General features: G+C 45.6%; 1 protein-coding gene across 7 annotated transcripts in view; it reads left to right on the top strand.

Moving 5' to 3' along the window:
* Positions 1 to 16,486: 16,486 nt before the first annotated feature.
* Positions 16,487 to 21,218, top strand: part of RFC4 (replication factor C subunit 4) — a 28,294-nt gene continuing 23,562 nt past the window's right edge. For 5 of the 7 annotated variants that reach the window (XM_030822954.1, XM_030822957.1, XM_012510639.2 and 2 more), the window contains exons 1-2: positions 16,487 to 17,351; positions 18,104 to 18,184. The gene's annotated coding sequence lies outside the window, so the exon portion shown is untranslated. The remainder of the gene's footprint in view (positions 17,352 to 18,103; positions 18,185 to 21,218) is intronic. The other 2 variants (XM_030822955.1, XM_030822953.1) reach the window with 2 other exon arrangements.

Raw genomic sequence — 21,218 nt, 5'->3', positions numbered from 1 at the left:
AGATTTTTTGGTTCCAAAATTTAGGATAAGATTTTGACAGCTATCTTGGGGTGTGTGTGTGTGTGTGTGTGTGTGTGTATGTGTGTGTGTGTGTGTGACAGAGAGAGAGAGAGCTTGTTTTGCCAGTTCCTTAAGCATATATATGCCTATTCTGCCTCTCGTGGAACCCAGCTGTGGCCTAGAAGCAGCCTGGAGAACTGGAAGCTGCCAACCACCTAAGTGGTTTAGAAAGTTTAGGCTTGAAGTGGCAACATTCAACACCTTGGACTTTCTTGGCACACTCGTTTTATTTCTGAAGGGCAGGATCTGAGCCGGTTCTTGCAGGCCACACATTCTGATAAATTAAATTATGACCCCAGCAAGGGCTTAGGATGCCAGCAGCAACTTCAACAAGACATCCAAAACAGAATTTTCTCAGACAGAGACAGGGCAAGTGTCTGCCTGCCCCCCAAATATAATCTCCACGGTCCACACAGAGCCCAAAAATCTACCAGTAAAGTCAAGTCCACCATTAAAGTAAAGATCTGATCTAAAGCCTCAGCTTCCTGCTAATGTCCAAATATTTCAAGAGAAGTCACATTAGCCCATTGAGATTACAGACATGAGAGACTTTCCAAGGTCCCCCGGCTTAGATAAGTGGCCCAGGAAAATGAGGTTCCATATAGTTTAGCAGGCTGATTGAACCAAGAAGACAACAAAGAGAAATAGAAGCAACTCTCAATTATATCACTGTTTGATTTTTGTTATGGTGTTTTCCTATTTATTTTTGGTTTATGTTACTGTCTGTTGCTATTTATTAGAATGTAAACTTCAGGACAGGTGCAGTGGCTCACGCCTGTAATCCCAGCGCTTTGGAAGGCCAAGACAGGCATATCACCTGAGGTCAGGAGTTTGAGACCAGCCTGGCCAACATGGTGAAACCCCACCTCTACTAAAAATGCAAAAATAGCCAGGCGTGGTGGCACATGCCTGTAGTCCCAGCTACTTGGGAGGCTGAGACAGGAGAATCACTTGAATCCAGGAGGTGGAGGTTGCAGTGAGCCGAGAGCACCATTGTGCTCCAGCCTGGGTGACAAGAGTGAAACTCTATCTCAAAAAAAAAAAAAAAAGTAAACTTCAGGAGAGCAGAGATTTTGCCTATTCAAAGTTGTATCCCTTAGTTCCTAGAATAGAACCTGACACAAAGTAGGCAATAATAAATGTTGAATTAATGAATAAATGAATGATCATATTCAGCTTTCCTTTGGAGATAACTATTATTGTCTTTCATTTTACAAATAATGAATCTAGAGTTCAATGAGGGTAAATAATTTGTTCAAGGCACAAGTCTAGGATTTGAACCAGATCTGTCTAACTACAAAATCCCTATGCTTTCTAATTCCTCATGTCCTTCACCCCTCTTGAGGGACTGTGAGGCCTCAAGGTTGATGTATGTGCTTCAGGGTAGTTTCAGGGCTGGCATAAAAGGTATTTTCTTTGGCCGGGCACAGTAGCTCATGCCTGTAATCCCAGCATTTTGGGAGGCTGAGGCAGGCAGATCACTTGAGGTCAGGAGTTTGAAACCAGCCTGACCAAGATGGCGAAACCCCGTCTCCACTAAAAATACAAAAAAGTTAGCCAGGCATGGTGGCAGGCACCTGTAATCCCAGCTACTCGGGGGGCTGAGGCAGGAGAATCGTTTGAACCCGAGAGGCGGAGGTTGCAGTGAGCCAAGATCGCACCATTGCAATCCAGCCTGGGTGACAGAGCGAGAATCCGTCTCAAAAAAAAAGGTACTTTCTTCTAACTTTATAAGAATGCAGCTGGTTAGAGAAGGCTTTAGCTATTGCACAAGGTGGAATAACTTTAGCCCCACAATCACACCAAGACTGTGCTGGGCCTGGCTGTCAGTCAGTGACATTGTGAAAGCCTAGCATTTTGCGAGGCCTCAGGGCAATCTGCCACTCACCACAAAGGCCATCATGTGGAAAGAGGCAGTTCTGTGGCATACTGGTTTGAAGACTGTAATTGAAAAACATTCAATCAGAAATGCCTTGAGGCTAGTCTTTTTCCCAGGACAGAACTATTACTACTTAGACCGAAATAACCAAATAAATGCAATCATTTCCTCCAGGGTACCATAGCTACAGGTCAAGCCCCTGTTAGCATGTGAGTTGGAATACTGAAACAGGCCAAATCACTTAATTTATCTTAAGTATGGTTAAGCATTGCCATATATTTTTGCTTAATTATGATTTTTAAAAACAATCTTAACTGAAGTAACCAAGCATAAGCACTGTATTTTGAAAAATAAAGATTGGAGCAAGATGGTAGAGTGAGCACACCCTGCAGCAATGTACACCATCCCCAAACCCCTAGAAATGGCAAGAAAGGAGAACACTTCTTTTTCTTTTTTTCTTTCTTTTTTTTTTTTTTTTTTTGAGACGGAGTTTCACTCTTATTGCCCAGGCTGGAGTACCATGGCGTGATCTTGGTTCACTGCAACCTCTGCCTCTCAGGTTCAAGCGATTCTCCTGACTCAGCCTCCCAAGTAGCTGGGATTATGGGCATGTGCCACCACACCCGCCTGTTAGTCAGGCTGGTCTCCAACTCCCGACCTCAGGTGATCCACCCCCTCGGCCTCCCAAAGTGCTGGAATTACAGGCGTGAGCCACCGCGCCTGGCCAGGAGAACATTTCTTTATCTCTTCTGAAGATATGGCTACAGCTGTACTTCTTCCGTAGTATCTCAGATGATAATTTAAGTATCTGGTTTGCTACTGCATGATTTGGACTGTCACCTCCTGCCACCGACCAGAGGCCATCATGATTCAAGTGCAGTCAATGCAGGTAGGCAACCCTGCATTCATACTTTTTAAAGCCTGTGTCCTTGGACCACCCCCGATACTAAAAAATTGTACTAGTCAAGGTATAATAATTTTAGAAAGGCTGGAGAAGCAAAGGGAGATGATATTGCCTAAAGACCAGGAATCGGTGACTGCTCCCGGACCGTAGCCTATGAGCCTGCGCTTACTGCATGTCTTGCTAGCTGCTTCACCATTGCCACTGAACAGGAGCCACTGTCACTGCCACTGCCAAGGGCACTCACTGAAACACAATAGCTCCTCCCTTCTTCCCCACTTCAGTGTTTTCACGGTTGTCTCCCATGTAGACAAGCTAACTGGTATCCATCTGGCAAAGGAATGTAGGATGTGTCATTTCAGGCATCAAGCTCCAGGAATACAAAAGGGATTATGGAGAGGTGAATGGAGGGCTAAGTACTAACAGACATGATCTGGCATAGGTCACAATGTCAAAAAAGAAAAAGTGACACCCAAGGTAACAAAGCTAATAGAAAAAAGGGTGAAGCTTAAAAATAACTATAATTATTATATCAGAAAGATGTGATAGGAATGAGCGTACATGAAAATAATTAATGTCTAGTCTGCCCACAGTAGGAGGTGAAAATAAATTTCTGTCTTTTTGTCACTAAGTTCCTGGTGATTTGTTATGGCAATCTTAGGAAACCAATACAAGGATCTAGGGCCAGTTAAGAGTTCTTACATGTGACAACAAAAGCACGATCCACTAAAGAAAAAAATGAAAAGTGAGATTTCAACAAAACTAAAACTTTTGCTCTGTGAAACATCCTGTTAAGAGGAGGAAAAGGCAATATATGAATTAGAGGAAAGTATTTGCAAACCATATTTGAGACAAGAGATTTGGATCTAGATCATATAAAGAAATCTCAAAACTAAACGGTAAAAAAAAATTCAATTAGAAAATGGACAAAGGACATGAACAATTATTTCACCAAGTAGGAAACACAAATGACAAACAAGCACATGCAAAGATGTTCAGCATTATTAACCATTATGGAAACGCAAATTAAAATCACCATGAGATATAACTACATGCCTACTAGAATGGCTAAAATTAAAAATAGGAATACTATAATGGTAGATACATGTAGATGCATATAATTGTCAAAACCCATAGAATGTACAACACTAGGCCAGGCACGGTGGCTCACACCTATTATCACAGCACTTTTGGGAGGCCGAGGCGGGCAGATCACCTGAGGTCAGGAGTGGGAGACCAGCCTGGCCAACATGGTGAAACCCCATCTCTACTAAAAATACAAAATTGGCCAGGTGTGGTGGCGTGCGCCTGTAATCCCAGCTACTTGGGAGGCTGAGGCAGGAGAATCACTTGAACACAGGAGGCAAATGTTGTAGTGAGCCGAGATCGTGCCATTGCGCTCGGCCTGGGCAAAAAAGAGAGAAACTTCATCTCATTAAAAAGAGAGAGAGAGAGGGAGAGAGAGAGAGAGAATGTACAACACTAAGTTAATCCTAATACAAACTATGGACTTTAGATGATTAAAAAGAACAAAAAGATGTGGAGAATAGAGAACACAAACTTTTTTTGAATTAAAAATAGTGAGAATGGCCGGGCACAGTGGTGCACGCCTGTAACCCCAGCACTTTGGGAGGCAGAGGCAGGTGGATCGCTTGAGGCCAGGAGTTTGAGACCAGCCTGGGCAACATGGCGGAACTCCACCTCTACTAAGAATATAAAAAAAATTACCCATGGGTGGTAGCACTCACCTGTAGCCCCAGCTACTCAGGATGCTGAGATGTGAGGATCGCTTGAGCCTGGGAAGCAGGGGTTGCAGTAAGCCGAGATAGTGCCACTACACTCCAGCCTGGGCAACTGAGCAAGACCCTGCCTCAAAAAAAAAAGTGAAAATACTAAATTTGGGAAAGAATGCATAAAAATAGATTACTCATACTTTGCTGGTGGGAATGGAAAATAATGCAGCCACTCTGAAAAATAGTTTGGCAATTTTTTTAAAGATTAAATAGCAGTAACACTTCTGGGCATTTATCCCAAATAACTAAAAACTATGGCCATATAGCTGGGCTCGGTGGCACACGCCCGTAATCCCAGCACTTTGGGAGGCCGAGACAGGCAAATCACCTGAGGTCAGGAGTTCGAGACCAGCCTGGCCAACATGGTGAAACTCTGTCTCTACTAAAAATATAAAAACTACCTGGGTGTGGTGGTGCATGCCTATAATCCCAGCTACTTGGGAGGCTGAGGCAGGAGAATTGCTTGAACCTGGGAGATGGAGGTTGCAGTGATCCGAGATCACGCTACTGCACTCCAGCCTGGCCGACAGAGTGAAACTCCATCTCGAAAAAAAAAAAAAAACTATGTCCATACAAAAACCCATACATAAAAATCTGCACATCCCTGTACATATACGTCTTTGCTCATTTGTAAGTAAATATTTAGGATAAATTTCTAGAAGTGGAATTGCAGGGTAAAGAGATATGCACTTCTTAAACTGATACTTATTGTAAACTGAACCTCAAGAATCTAGTATTGATTTATATTTCTCCCAATGTAGGATGAGAGTGCGCATTTCTCTATATCCTCACCAATAATTCTGTCAAATTTAAATATCTGGTATTCTAATAGACTGTGTTAAAAGTGCCTTATTTGTATTTGTATTTCTTCTATTATATGTGATTAAATGCATCATATATTTATTGATTATTTGTATTTTTTCCTGGAACTGTGTGTTTCTTCCCTTGTCCATTTTCCTTATTGAATTATTCTTATTAATTTTGAAAATCTTTTTATTAACACATAATGTACATATTTTTGGGATACATGTAATAATTTGACACATTCATATCATGTGTAAAGATCTAAGGAGGTCGGGTACAGTGACTAACGCTTGTCATCCCAGCACTTTGGGAGGCCGAGGTGGGTGTATCACCTGAGATAAGGAGTTCGAGACCAGTCTGACCAACATAGTGAAACCCCATCTCTGCTAAAAATACAAAAATTAGCCAGGCATGGCTGTGGGCACCTGTAATCCCAGCTACTCGGGAGGCTGAGACAGGAGAATCACTGGAACCCAGGAGGCGGAGGTTGCAGTGAGCCAAGATTGCGCCATTGCACTTCAGCCTGGGTGACAGAACGAGACTCTGTCTGGAAAAAAAAAGTAATTAGGGTACTCATCACCTGCAATATTTATCTTTTTTAATGCTAGGAATATTTGAATTGTTCTCTTCTAGCTATTTTGACAGGTACAATAGATTGTCTTGAACTATAGTCACCCTACTGATCTATCAAACACTAGGTCTTATGCTTCTACCTAACTCTATATTTGTACCCATTTCAACCTCTCATTGAATTATTCTTATTAATTTTTAAAAGCTCACTGTATACCAAAGAAATTAATTCTTTGTTATATGTTTTGAAAATTTAGCTATCTTTTCACTTTAAAAAATGTATCATATAAAATTTTTGGCTTGCTATGCAGCCTAACTTATTAACATTTTACTTTTTGTCTTCTGGATCTTATGTTTGGTCTGAAAAGACTCCTCCCATTCCAAGGGTTTTTTTTTTTTTTTTCAACTTTTATTTTAGATTCGGAGGGGGGTACATGTGCAGGTTTGTTACAAGGGTATATTGCATGATGCTGAAATTTGGATATGATTGAACCCATCACTCAAGTACTGAGCATAGTACCCAATAGGTAGTTTTTCAATCCCTGTCCCCCTCCCTTCTCTTGTAGTCTCCAGTGTCTATTGTTCCCATTTCATGTCCATGTGTACTCACTTCACTCCCACTTATAAGTGAGAACATGTGGCATTTGCTTTTCTGTTTCTGTGCTAGTTTACTGAGGATAACGGTCCTAGCTGCAACCATGTTGCTGCAAAGGCCATGATTTCATTATTTTATCTGACTGCATAGTATTCCATGGTGTATATGTACCACATTTTCTTTATCCACTCCTCTGTTGATTAACACCTTGGTTGATTCCATGTATTTGCTATTGCGAATAGTGCTGTGATGAACATACAGGTGCATGTGTCTTTTTGGTAGAACAATTTATCTTCCTTTGGATATATATCTAGTAATGGAATTGTTGGTTTGAATGATATTTTTAGTTCTTTGAGAAATCTCCTGCTTTCCACAGTAGCTAAATGAATTTACATTCCCACCAACAGTGCATAAGCAATCCCTTTTCTCTGCAGCACTGCCAACATCTGTTATTTTTAATAATAGCCATTTTGACTGGTGTGTGATGATACTTCATTGTGGTTTTGACTTGCTTTTCTCTGATGATTAGTGATGATAAGCATTTTTTCATATGATTGTTTGCCACTTGGATGTCTTCTTTTGAGGACTGCCCAAAAAGTAAGCAAAGGACATAAATGGGGTTATTCGTTTTTTGCCTGTTGATTTAAGTTCCTTATAGATTCTGAATATTAGACCTTTTTCAGATACATAGTTTGTGCATATTTTCTTCCATTCTGTAGGTTGTCTGCTTACTATGTTGATAGTTTCTTTTGCTGTGCAATCAAGGTTACTTTTTAAAATATATTTTCTTTTTCAGCAGTAAAGCACAAATAAAAGTTTTCTTCTAGAATGTTCATGATTTCTTTTTCTTTTAATTATTTTATTTGATCAAACTTACTTTCTTTGGCAAACAAAATAGAATTAATCAAAGGCTGTTTATTCAAAACTCACTGTTATAAGGGAGTCAGCTACCATCATTTTCATTATAGTAGAGGTTGGAAGGGGTTTGAAAGAAGAGTAAGTTTTTTTGCCTTACTGTTTGTTTGTTTTGAGATGGAGTCTCACTCTTGCCCAGGCTGGAGTGCAGTGGCACGATCTCAGCTCACTGCAAGCTCCGCCTCCCAGGTTGAAGCGATTCTCCTGCTTCAGCCTCCCGAGCAGCTGGGACTACAGGCACCCAACACCACTCCCAGCTAATTTTTGTATTTTTAGTAAAGATGGGGTTTCACCATGTTTGCCAGGCTGGTCTCGAACTCCTGACCTCAGGTGATCCACCTGCCTTGGCCTCCCAAAGTGCTGGGATTATAGGCGTGAGCCACTGCGCCAGCCTAGAAGAGTAAGTTTTACAGACTAAAAGGAGGAAGACTTAAGCCAATCTTCGGTGAGTGTTCTTTCAGGGTGAGATATTCTAGTTCCAATCGGGTAAAAGATACTTGGAAGTGAGGGAGTCTTTCTGGTTAGCTTTAAAGTGTATGTAGTAGTTTTTGATTGCTTCACAATCTATTGGTACATAAGCTGGGGGCTTTCCAGGCTGCATGACAACTGAAAGACAATCTGGTTCTCAGCTTTGGAGTCTTGCATAAGCAATTCCTTTTTCAAGAGGGAATTGAACGGAAATCTATCTATCTATCTATCTATCTATCTATCTATCTATCTATCTATCTTTCCTTAGTTAGTGGACCCAACACCCTCCTTTTTAATGCATATTTATCTTTTTGGTTCTATTTTCTAAATGACTTTTTCATAGACCCATTTTTCAAATGCATTGGGATCTCTTTCAGGATTCTCTACTCTGTTCATTATATGTGTTAATCCCTCACCAAGAATATGTATGTTCTTGGCAAATGAAATGAACATCATGCAAAGCTATCAGATAATTTGGGATAGCTTTACAAAGCTATCTGAACGTTTATCCATTAATAAGGCTTGACACTAGAGTAAATATATAATTAGGGGATTCTGTTTTGTAAGACTTTCCACTCTCATATTGACATAGAGCCTGGCACACAGGAGGACTCCATATATGTTGGTTGAACACAGTCAGTCAGTCCTCACTTAATGTCATCAATAGGTTCTTGGAAACTTGGACTTCAAGCAAAATTATGTAAGCAGGTCCTCAAATAACGTTACTTAGTTACAACATTGATGAGAGATTTCAAAATTGATTTCATTACACATGATTTCACTTAAAATTGCAGTTTCCAAGAACTTGCTGATAACATTAAATGAGGACTTACTATACAGAAATACTAGTGTGGTAATGGGAACTCTGGACTAGGAGTTGGAAGACCTGGCTTCCAGCCCCTGCTCTGTTGCAGGCTGGTGGGAAAACCATGATACACATGAACAGACTTGTAGCTGTCAGAAATAATGTAGAAATGGCCTCCCCATTAGGGACCATAATTCCTACCCCTCCTTGAAGGGAGGAGTGACCACATGACTAAGTTTTCACTAATGGAATGTGAGAGAAGGTGATGTGTGCCACTTCCAGGTTGAGTCTTAAAATATTGCACATGTAATCCTCAGTCTCTTTCCCCTATCTGTGAACACAGATATGCCTGTAACTCAGTTTTGACTATATAGATAAAGACATTGTTCTAGGGCATGATGGGAACCCAGATGGAAGAATCTTGGGAATCTTGAATAACTGTGTGGAGCAAGCAGTCTTCCTATCTGCCCTGGACTATGACATGAGATAGAAGTAAACTTACTATTTAAGTCATTATACGGCTGAGTCTCTGGTATAGCACCTTACTAACATACATGCCATGTGGCATTCCACCATGATTTCGGAATTCAAAGAGTTTGGGAAATGATGGGGTTAGCAAAAGTATGCAGATTTCCTTTCTATAGAATTTCTTTGAGCCTGGATAATTTTTTTTTCCTATAGAACAACTTGAGGGAGAAAACTGCTGATCTCTTGTATTCTCTTGCTTGTTCTGAAAAACACTCTGGAAATGCTGATTTGAATGATTTCTACTTCCTTTAAATATTGCATAATGCACAGCTAGTGTTTAGTTTGTATTCACACCACCACCAAATTGTACAGAATCAAAGCTGCCTTTAATCCCACCATTCCATCCAAAGCATGTTACCTGAGTCCCTTCAGGGGACAATAGCAAAATTATAACACTATAGAGGATATGAACAATTTTTCCAAAAGTTTTAGGAGACTATAATCTCATTGTTCTGTATTCTTTCTCATCTAAACAAGTGAAAAGATGACCAAAGTTTTACCCACAGAAGAGTCATTCATTTATTTTCTGACTTTCAAGGGACTTTAAGAATGCACCACAACAGCAATCCATTTCACGACTATTTCCTGAGCAGCTACAGTGAACAAGGACCTGAAGAAGAAGACACAATATCCACTGGACTGGAATGGAAAGACAGAGTAGACAGAGTAGATATGCTCCATAGCACCTGGGACAGCACCCCAGAAACATCCAGCAATGACTGGTATTAGAATGGCTCCTCTGGTCACCCACCTGCCATGTAAGATTTGCAGAGGGTTCCTCCTATGAAACGTGGGAGGTTTGGGCACTTCGCACTCTGCCAGCACCATCTAGTATGAACATTTTCATAGATCCAGAAAAGGGCTGAGGTCCAAAAGATTGAGAATGCTTTGGGCTGTGTTTCCACTGAGTGGCTGGCTGTTCAATGGTCAAATGTGTTTGAGAAGATCCAAGTGATGTGCCTCCCAAGGCAAGTCGCCAGAACCCAGGAGACTCCTCTGTTCAGCAATGGCAGTAAACATCTGAGGTTCTTACATATTCTCACACAGAAATGGATTCTCATAGAAAAATGGATATATTGTGATAGGATAATCAGAGACACTGTCGTAGCCCATTTGAGCTGCTGTAAGAAAATACCATAAACTGGATGGCTTACAAACAACAGAAACTGGCCAGATGCAGTGGCTCATGCCTGTAATCCCAGCACTTTGGGAGGCCAAGACGGGTGGACTACTTGAGGTCGGGAGTTCAAGACCAGCCTGGCCAACATGGTGAAACCCCCTCTCTATTAAAAATACAAAAATTAGCCAGGTGTGGTGGCATGCACCTGTAATCCCAGCTAATTTGGAAGCTGAAGCATGAGAATTGCTTGAACCTGGTAGGCAGAGGTTGTAGTGAGCCAAGATCGCACCACTGCACTCCAACCTGGTGATAAAGCGAGACTCAGTCTCAGAAAAACAACAATAACAGCAACAACAGAAACTTATTGCTTACAGTTCTGGAGGCTGGGAAGTCCAAGAGCAAGACACCAGTAGATGTGGCATCTAGCGAGGGCCTTCTTTCTGGTCCACAGGTGGTGCCTTCTCATGGTGTCCTTACACAGTGGAAGGGGCAAGGGAGTCTCTCAGGCCTCCTTTATAAGGATAATAATCCCATTCATGAAGGCTCTGCCCTCATGACCCGATCACCTCCCTATGTCCCCACCTTCTAACACTATCATCACCCTGGGGGTTAGGATTTCAACAAGTGAATTTGGCAGGGACATAAACATTTAGACCATAGCAGAGGCTAAAGCAGAGAAGTCTGCTGAAAACCTTTTCAATGCATTGTCATGCGTTCAGTGTAAGTTAGTCACACACACATACACACACACATATCAAGACTGAATGCATAGGTATGTATTATTAAAAGTGTGAAAATACACCACTGCAGATTGTGTAGGACCATATATTTTTTTTGACTTGGTAGACATGTCCATTGCTGTCAGTGCAGCAAAGGGCTCTGTGTGCTTTTAAAAATTCTAGTCTGTTACATTCACAAGCCTGGGTTGGATCTAAAGCAGGTTCCCCCTTTGGGAAAGGCATCCTCATGACCTTACAATGGTTGCTGAATACAGTTGAAGGCAGTCATGGTTGGTGATGCCCAGAACCCACTCCCACCATGCTGGTCTGCAGAACTTATGAATGCCAATCCCACAAGCTGGTCTCCTCTGCTCTGCTCTTCTCCACCTCCCTTTTCAGCTGAAGTCTCCTGTGCTTCACAGCTTGCTGGTCTCAACCCTCCTCCATCTCCACATATGTTTAAGAAGCAGGAGTCAAAAGGTGAAGGAAGGAGGGACTCATCTTCAATAGACAAATGAAAATAAGGGTGGGAGAAGGAGAAAGTTGGGAAGGAGCTTAAGATATCCGGAAATGCCAGCTGTGTTAGGAGAAGCACGGGACTCCTGAGGTTGCTGCCTACTATCTTGCAGACTTGCTTCAGGAACAAATGAGGCAGGATCTGTCAAGCACCAGGGTCAGCCCTTAAGCTTAGTGCCTTTCTGAACCCTGCAACCCTGCAGCCCCCATCAACTTGTCCTACCTGCCATGCACAGCTCCTCCGTGCTCCTGTACCTGAGCTCATGCTATTCCCTCCACCAGGGTGCCCTTCTCCTCCTCCACTGGGAGAAGACACTTGCCTGTAAGACCCAGTTCCAGTGTCACTCCTTCCTGACTGTATCAGGAAGAGTCAGTGATGGTGTTCTGTGCCCCCAGAGAATTTGCCACATGTGTTGTGATTCTGTTTCCACATCTGTCTCCCCCACTGGACTGAAAGCTTCACTCATCTTCATACCTCCCTGGTCTCTACCTGGTGCCAGACCCGTCCTCAGGACAGGGGAGTGCTCAGGAAATAGGTGATGAATAAAGGAAATGTATACATACATACATACGTACATACATATGTAAACGTTCTGACGGTCAAATGGAACAATGTGGGCTGAAGGATAATGCAGGTAGAACAACCTAAGATTACAGATTATTGATTTGGGAGGAACTTTATTTTATTGTGCAAACAGTCTACAACTTCAAAACAAGAAAGGCACTGTGTTGTTAGGAAGGGCAGTGGGAGAGGGTGGCCCCACAAAACACGGTAAAGTTCTAAAGAAGTTGAAAGAGGAACACTCTGCAGGACACTGTTCCAAGGACCCCTTCCTAACAGTCTGTCCCTTATTGGGAGGAACTTTATTTTATTGTGCAAACAATAAAAAAATAAAACAGTCTACAACTTCAAAGCAAGAAAGTCACTGCGTTGTTAGGAAAGGGAGTGGGAGAGGGTGGCCCCACAAAACAGCATAAAATTCTAAAGAATTTGAAAGAAGAACACTCTGCAGGACACTGTTCCAAGGGCCTCTCCCTAAGAGTCTGTTCCTTAGGCTCTGCCCCTTTTTGGCCACTTTGTCAAAGGGCTTCTTTATAAACAAAGTGAGACACACTATTTTTGTTTCCTTGAATTCTAAAGTTATCGTCTCAAGTCTCCTGGGAGAGACTCCTGTGAGGTGTTCGTGACCCACTCCATTCCAGAAACAAGACCCGGAGACTGAAGACTCTGCCAGATCCCGCATGTAGTGAAAAAGTGAAATCACCCCTAACCATTCCAAAACTAACTGAATCCTAAGGGAGCTCTAAGTAACTCCAAAGCTAAGTGTGCTGGGTAGTTAAGTCATGGTCCTCAGCTTTTACACCCCCCCTACCCACCACCCCCACCCCCGCCCCTGCTCTGTGGTGCAGGGTCACAATGGGCTCCTTCTTGTGCTCCTGGGCTCCTATCAGCGTTCTTTTAGCAACAGGTCTCCACTCTGAGAATGACAGGTGGTGTCAGTAGCAGCAGTTGGTTCCAGCTTGCCATTTTCCCAGCACTCCCATAACCAGCCTGATGATGCCCATTCAGAGACACCAGCACGGGCTGGCCATGTCCTCTCCCGAGTTCTGCATCCAGCTCCCAGACCCCAGGCTCTGAGCAGTGTCTCCTCCTCAGAGAACAACCCCCAGCCCTGGGGCCGTCTTCAGACTTCTGAGTTTTGATCATTCCAACTTCTTTTTGTTCCCTTAGCTCTTGAGGTAGTAGCTGCTTCTTGCAGTGGAAATCTCCATGATATCTCAATATCATCCTTTTTTTTTTTTTTTTTGCCTTTTTAGTTCTCCAATAGTTGCGTGACAATTCCTTATATTAAATTTTCTGTTAAAATAATTGGTGTGGGGTCTATTTCAGTGATTGGACCCTGACTGACAGCAATGTTAAACCTAAGAAATTCTGAAAGTAAATACACCTTAAAACTAAATAAGTAAAAATTAAAAACAGAAAAGTTAATTTGCAACTTATAAAAAGAAAACATGACAAGTCTGAAGATAACTAAAAAACTAAATAGGTGCAAACCTCTGACGAAAATTTCTGAAAATCGGCAGGCCGCAGTGGCTCACACCTGTAATACCAGCACTTTGGGAGGCCGAGGCGGGTGGATTACCTGAGGTCAGGAGTTCGATACCAGCCTGACCAAGATGGTGAAACCCCTGTCTATACTAAAAATACAAAAATCAGCCGGGCATGGTGGCACATGCCTGTAATCCCAGCTTCTCGGGAGGCTGAGGCAGGAGAATTGCATGAACCTGTGAGGCGGAGGTTGCAGTGAGCCGAGATCCCGCCATTGCACTCCAGCCCGGGCGACAGAGCGAGACTCCGTCTCAAAAAAAATAAAGAACTGGAAAACTAATTTTCAAACTAACAAATCTAAACGTAAATCTCTCAGCAGTTACCTTGGAACCACGCCCTCTGAATTAACCTGTCAGGTGCTAAGTGGCTTGCGCACCCGGTCCACTGCCAGGCTGGGCAGCCGGCGCTGGCGGTTGGGAGCAGCCCCGACCCAGCTCCGGCTCCTCCTAGGCTCGGCCGAGCCCTAGGAGGCGTGGCCTCCGCGAGCGTCTACCTCAGCCCGCCGCGCTCGCGCAGGCGCACTAGGGGTCCCGCTCCCGGGAGGTCCTTCGCGGGCTGGCAGGGGAAGAGTGGGCTCCGCAGGCGGGAGCTAGACGAGCACCCAGGGCACCCCCTCGGGCTCCCAGGAAGCAGCCCTGGGCGTCCCCTTTCTGCCGCCGCCGCGGCCGCGGCTGCTTTCTGCGTAGCTGGGCAGGGCCCGGGCCCCCACACCGCCTCTCCCCGGAATGCGGGCGCTCTGGAGCCGAGGAGCGGGGGCGTCCGCAGGGAGAGCAGCTCTCCGGGGCGGAGGTCCTCGGGCGCCGAGCCCTCGCCTGGAAACCAGCCGTCGCCCCCGCAGGAGCCAGCCGGCCGTGGACACCCCAGCGCGCTCCTTCTCGGTGCTGCGGGTCGCCCTGCAATTCCGAGAAGAAAGTCAGAGACGCCGTGGCCCACAGAGGCGCTTAGTATTCCTCGCTCACACTCACGTTTCCTCCTCATCGCGTTCTTCTTTTTCTCCCTGGCTGCTTTCTCTCCTCTCCAGGAAAGCGGATTTGGAGGAATAGGTTTCGTGACTGTGGTCCGACTGGAAAAGGCCCCGCGAGCTGGAAGGGAGGGGACGGGTGCACCCTCAGAGTTACTGCTGGAGGCTGTGGCCAGGCCGGGCAAGGTGGTGACTCCCGCTGGCAGGCTGAGGCCCACCCCAGCCCTCCCACCTGGGCCACGGGTACCAGCGCACCGCCAAGGAGACAGCCACTTGGGGACATGCCGGGCTAGCAGGGTCAGAGCCACTTTGAGGACTAGTGACCTCGGTTCCCTGGCTTAGCTAGGTCCTTATGGGTGGAGAATCCTGAGGAGGAGGAGAGGGATGGAGGCGAGGGACAGGAGGCAGGAGGAGCTGATGAATAGGAAGGAGGAAGAAGATGAAATAAACAAGAAAGAAAGAAATTACATTCAGAGCGCTGCTCACCTTTTCCATGTCTTCTGCACCTTCATAGCCTTCAAAGCTGTCCATGGAGCTAAACTCCCTGCTGGAGTAGCCTTGGGGAAAGAAAGGGAAGGATGGGGCCTCTCTGGGGTGGGAGGACACCCCCTCTGCCCATGGCAGGGTGTAGCAGGCAGTGCCTGTCGCAGGCAGAGTCCTCCCCATCTCTAACTGCTGCTCTCCCAGGGCCTGCACTGCGCTGGGCTGTGAAGGGGTCTGTGATTGTTCAGGCTCTTTCCAGCGCTGAAATGCCTTAATTCACTGAGAAGAAGCGTCCGCATGCTGTTCATGGCCCTACCTCCCTGTTCCTCCAAGAAAACAGTTGTCTTTTTTGCTTGCCAGTCTTCTAACCATGCCTCCTTCCCTTCTTCCTCCCCTGTCTCTTTCCCACCCTCCTCCCCTTCTTGCCTCCTTTTCTTTCCCGTAATTAATGTCCATTTCCCATCTCCCTGGCAGCCTCTGCCAAGTGTCACTGCTCCCCATGAGGGAAAATCAGAGGAACAAGCAAGTGCATCCATCCTGCCTGTCTCCGCAGTGAACTGATAAACCCATCAGTCTTGTCCGTGGTGCACCTGTTACATCCCCGGGAGGTGTTGGACACTGTGGGGAACAGCAGCCACCGCCAAATACTGAGCAACTGCCCTGTGCCTGGTGGGATGGTAGGCAAAGTTTAAGCCTCACAACCCTGTAAGGGTCTCAGCCCCCTTTACAGTTGGGGAAACAGACAGCAATGGTAACTTGGCCAAGTCCTCTTGGCCTGTGGCAGGGCAGCTGGCTTCTCCAGCACTGCTACTCTTTATCCTCGCTCGGAGTGAGATGCAGTTTCTGCGCCACAAGCCAGGGTAGGGAGCCGAGCATCTGCATAAAGCTCCCAGCACGGGGCAGCCCCAGACTGAGGCTCAGCTGAGTAATCCACGCGGCGGGAATCGTGCAGGAGCGTGTCTGCTCAGGCGAGAATTCAGGGAGATTTGGGCAGGCCTTGAGGGGCGGACAGAACTGGAGAGGGAGGGCATTCTGGGCAGAGGCATGGCCGGAGGGCAGTAGGTGGCAGTGGAGGGAGCTGCAGTTATCTACGTGAGCAGGCAGCAAACAAGTAACGTCTCCCGGCCTGCTGCCCCAGGCCCCCACAAGCGCATTCTGGGGCCGGGGCCTCCTCAGAGCAGATCAGTGGGGGCTATGTGAGCAACACGGGGGGGGCAGCTGGGCAGCGCCTCCCTGGAGGCCCCTCTGAAATCCCGCCGGATGCTGGCAGGCTCCGAAGGGGCTGGACACCATCTTCTCAGGTTGAAGCAAGTCCTGGCTGAGTTCCTAGTCCAGGAGGTGGGAGGAGTGAGGGGTGGAGGGCAGAGGAGAAACTGCGTCAGGGATGTGCCCCCCACCTTCATCCTCCAGACGGGACTTGGGAGCGTCTGCAGGAAACCCCGAGAGATTCCTCTTTAGGGAAGTCATCCAGCCCTGGGGTCCCCTTATGCCAGGAGCAAACAGTGAGGACAGAAGAATGACCATCTATCTTGCTGAAAGCTCTGTGAGGGAGGAACGGAAGAACGGAGGATGCTACGACCTTGACCATCCTCTGAGTGTCCATGGCCTCTGCGCTGCGGATGATGCCGGGGCTGCCAGGGGCCACAGAGCCACCCACTGGGAGGCTGGGGGTTGGCCTGGCTCAGGGGCCTTCGTCAGCCACAGACACCCACAGCATGTGGTAGGCAGGGCTGGGAGGTGACACAGGAACTGAAAAACCTGAGAAGCTCCAGCCACTCCGCAGGGTAAGTGGCACCTGGGGTAAAATGACTGCCTGGAGCTGGCAGCTGCTTTCCCCGCTCTCTCGCGGGCCCTGCAGGGAAGCATTGGAAGGGGAGGGGGCACAGCGCTGGGCACAGAGGGGCTCTCAGATGCTGGACTGGACTGTTTCAGGGGTCATCTAGCCCATTGCCCGCCTCCAGGTGAGGATTTGCCTGAGCTTGGAAAGACGAAGGATCCTTCCAGTGCTGTCAAGCCCCGGATTCCACCTCCCTGTGGGTGGACTGTTAGCGCAGGCCCTGACAACGCAGAGAAAGACACAGGACTCAGCTGGGCCAGTGACAGCAGGAGCTCCTGGTGCCACAGGTGAGGGTGGGGACGCCTGGAACACCATGGGGGTCCTGGTTTAGTCTACAGCAGGGTCTTAAAATAGGATATAAGTGTTACATCTTGACACAGTGTACACATGCTGACACATATTAAAACAAATTTTACACAACAGTATTATCCTGAGTATGAATGACGCCTTTTAATGAGTTTATATTCTATTAATTCACTTTTTAAAATGCTGGTCCACATCCATTGAATTGATTTTATGACCTACTAATAATGTGTTATAACCCACAATTAGAAAGCCACCGTTCTAGGGCAGGGCAGAGGGAGACAGAAGAGAAAGAGAAGCAGAAAGGAAATAAGGAGAAAGGGAAGGAAGAACAGAGAACGTGAGGTCAGAGTGGAGGAGGGTGTTTTGTGGGAGGTCACACAAATGCCTGCCATGATGTCCCTTCAGGCCTCTCCTAACGTAAACCACATCCCACTCTGTGTCTGCCCTTAAGTCTTTTCCATTGGACCCTGGGTTTATATTCTATTAATATAATAGAGTGTATTTTTGGTGGAAAGGATATATAATAGAATATATATAATATATAGATGTAAGATATATATAATAGAATATATATAATATATATAGATAAGATATATATAATAGAATATATGTTTGGTGGAAGGGCTATCTTTTTCACCTCTGTAAACCCACAGCTTCTAGCAGAAGGATTAGAATCAGGCAAAAAGCTTACAGAACACCCCACCCCTAAGTCAAAAAAATTCTCATTTTGCAGGAATGGAAACTGTGACTCATAATGGTCAGCCAGCCAGTCAATGATTATCCCCACCAGGCCCTGGCGCATCAAGATTTGCTGGTAGGTGGTCATAAGCATCATTTTTTTATTTCTAAAGTGAAGACAATGATACCTACTTCAGAGATATAGTGGAAGGATTAGCAAAATGTACATCAAGAACAGTGTCTGGCCCGGGCAGGGTGGCTAACGCTTGTAATCCCAGCACTTTGGGAGGCCGAGGCGGGTGGATCACCTGAGGTTAGGAGTTCAAGACCAGCCTGGCCAACATGGTGAAACCCTGTCTGTACTAAAAAAAAATACAAAAATTAGCTGGGCATGGTGGCGGACACCTATAAACCTAGCTACTTGGGAGGCTGAGACAGGAGAATCGCTTGGACCTGGGAGGTGGAGGTTGCAGTGAGTCGAGATTGCGCCATTGCACTCCAGCCTGGGGGACAGAGCGAGACTCCATCTCAAAAAAAGAACAGTGTCTAATACACCACAGAAGCTCAATAAATAACATTTGCTAGTAATACGAGTAATAACCAGCCAGATGTGTTGGCTCACACCTGTAATTCCAACACTTTGGGAAGTCAGGGCAAGAGGATCTCTTGAGCCCAGGAGTTTGAGACCAGCCTAGGCAACATAGGGAGACCCCATCTCTAAAAAAAACTTCAAAAATTAGCCGGGTCTGGTGGCCCATGCTATAATCCCAGCACATTGGGAGGCCGAGGCAGGAGGATTGCCTGAGCCTGGGAGGTCGAGGCTGCAGTGAGCTGAAATCATGTCATCGCACTCAGCCTGGGCGACAGAGCAAGACCCTGTTTCAAAAAAAAAGAGTAACAGCCTCAGAATAGCACCAATCACTTCAGGTATGCTACTGTTACTAACTTTTCAGGGAGTTTTGGCTGCCGATGTCTTCATCCTAGACAATGGAAATCATCATAAATACCTACATAATGTCCACAGAAATCAAAACAAAGCAAACACGCACACATACACCAGCAAAAAACAAATTCAAGCACACAGGCCTAACAAATACTCACCTTGGTTACATCAACTTTTTTTTTTTTTTGAGACGAAGTCTCACTGTGTCGACAGGCTGGAGTGCAGTGGCACGATCTCAGCTCACAGCAACCTCTGCCTCCCGGGTTCAAGCGATTCTCTTGCCTCAGCCTCCCGAGTAGCTGGGACTACAGGCACGCACCACCATGCCCAGCTAATTTTTGTATTTTTAGTAGAGACGGGGTTTCACCATGTTGACCAGGATAGTCTCAATCTCTTGACCTTGTGATCCGCCTGCCTCAGCTTCTAAAAGTGCTGGGATTACAGGCTTGAGCCACCATGCCCGGTTACATCAACATTTTAAATGAGTGGACATTTTTGAGAAATGGATGGAATGATCTTATTCCCCCACTGATTTTGCTCAGTATTTTGGGAGAGACATAATCCTCAGAGACTCTGGGCTACTCCCAGTCTACGTGCCAAAATAAACATAAAGAGTATGTGTAGAAATGGATAATATAAACGGGAAAGGGAGGGGCAGGAAAATTTATGATAATAAGAACTCAAGAACGTTCTTTCTTTCCTCTGCAGATCTTTGAAATTCATAGTTTATAAATATAAATGTTTTGGGAAATTTAGTTTTACTGCTTAGTGTTTAGAATACTGTGTGATTTTTCTTTACAAAGTGAATCTATTAACGAGCAAATTTAGTAGATAATTTAAATTATGCTAATCAGAAAACACAGCCTGGTGCAGCGGCTCCTGCCTGTAATCCCAGTGACTGGGAAAGTTGAAGTGGGAGGATGGCTTCAGCCCAGGAGCTCCAGGCTGTTGAGCTATGATCACACTGCTTGCACTCCAGCCTAGGTAACAGAGCAAGACCCCAACTTTAAAAAACAAAAAACAAAAGAACACACTTTTTTCTAAATTAAAGATGGAAGTATTTTGGTCTAAATTTGTCTTTTCCCTTCCACTAGATGGCAGAATGAAGCCACTCTAGATAGTGCTAGCAAGGCGGCAGCTCTTCTCCCAACATTTTAAATGGTCAAACTCCATTTTTGTTTTGGTTCCCTCTCTCATTTAATGAAAAAGAAAGGTAAACATTGCATATGCAAATTTCAGGACCATTTCATTTTGACTGAAAGAGCTGGAGCTGCCTTAAAGAAACTTCTTGGGCCCGGGCGAGGTGGCTCACACCTGTAATCCCAGCACTTTGGGAGGCCGAGGCGGGCGGATCACGAGGTCAGGAGACCGAGACCATCCTGGCTAATATGGTGAAACCCCATCTCTACTAAAAATACAAAACATTAGCCAGGCGTGATGGTGGGCACCTGTAGTCCCAGCTAGTCGGGAGGCTGGGGCAGGAGAATGGCGTGAACCCGTGAAGCGGAGGTTGCAGTGAGCCAAGATTGGGCCACTGCACTCTAGCCTGGGTGACAGAGTGAGACTCCATCTCAAAAAATAAAAAAAAAATAAATAAAAATACAGAAAAGAAACTTCTTGGCCGGGCATGGTGGCTCATACCTGTAATCCCAGCACTTTGGGAAGCTGAGGCGGGCAGATCAGGGGGTCAGGAGATCGAGACTATCCTGGCTAACACAGGGAAACCCCGTCTCTACTAAAAAAATACAAAAAATTAGCCAGGCGTGGTGGTGGGCACCTGTAGTCCCAGCTACTTGGGAGGCTGAAGCAGGAGAATGGTGTGAACCTGGGAGGTGGAGCTTGCAGTGAGCCGAGATCACGCCACTGCACTCCGGCCTGGGCGACAGAGCGAGACTCCGTCTCGAGAAAAAAAAAAAAGAAACTTCTTATTCACTGTCTGAGGGGCTGAGTTCGGGCTTTATCCTTTAGAGAAAACTTGGCCAGTACCATTGTCCTAACATTAGTGAAACTTTACTCTGAGCCAGGTGCTGTGCTTCTCCCATCTCATTTACTCTTCATATGGAGACTAGAAGGTGTCACCTCCATTTTTTAAAACAAAAGATTAAATATTTGGCCAGGCGCGGTGATTCATGCCTGTAATCCCAACCCTTTGGGAGGCCAAGGCAGGCAGATAGCTTGAGGCCAGGAGTTCGAGACCAGCCTAGGCAACATGGCAAAACCCCATCTC

This window comes from Nomascus leucogenys, chromosome 11 (genome assembly GCF_006542625.1).
Source record: "Nomascus leucogenys isolate Asia chromosome 11, Asia_NLE_v1, whole genome shotgun sequence".
Classification (NCBI taxonomy): Eukaryota; Metazoa; Chordata; class Mammalia; order Primates; family Hylobatidae; genus Nomascus; species Nomascus leucogenys.
Note: the sequence above shows the minus strand (reverse complement) of the source record. Positions and strands in the feature narration are given on the sequence as shown.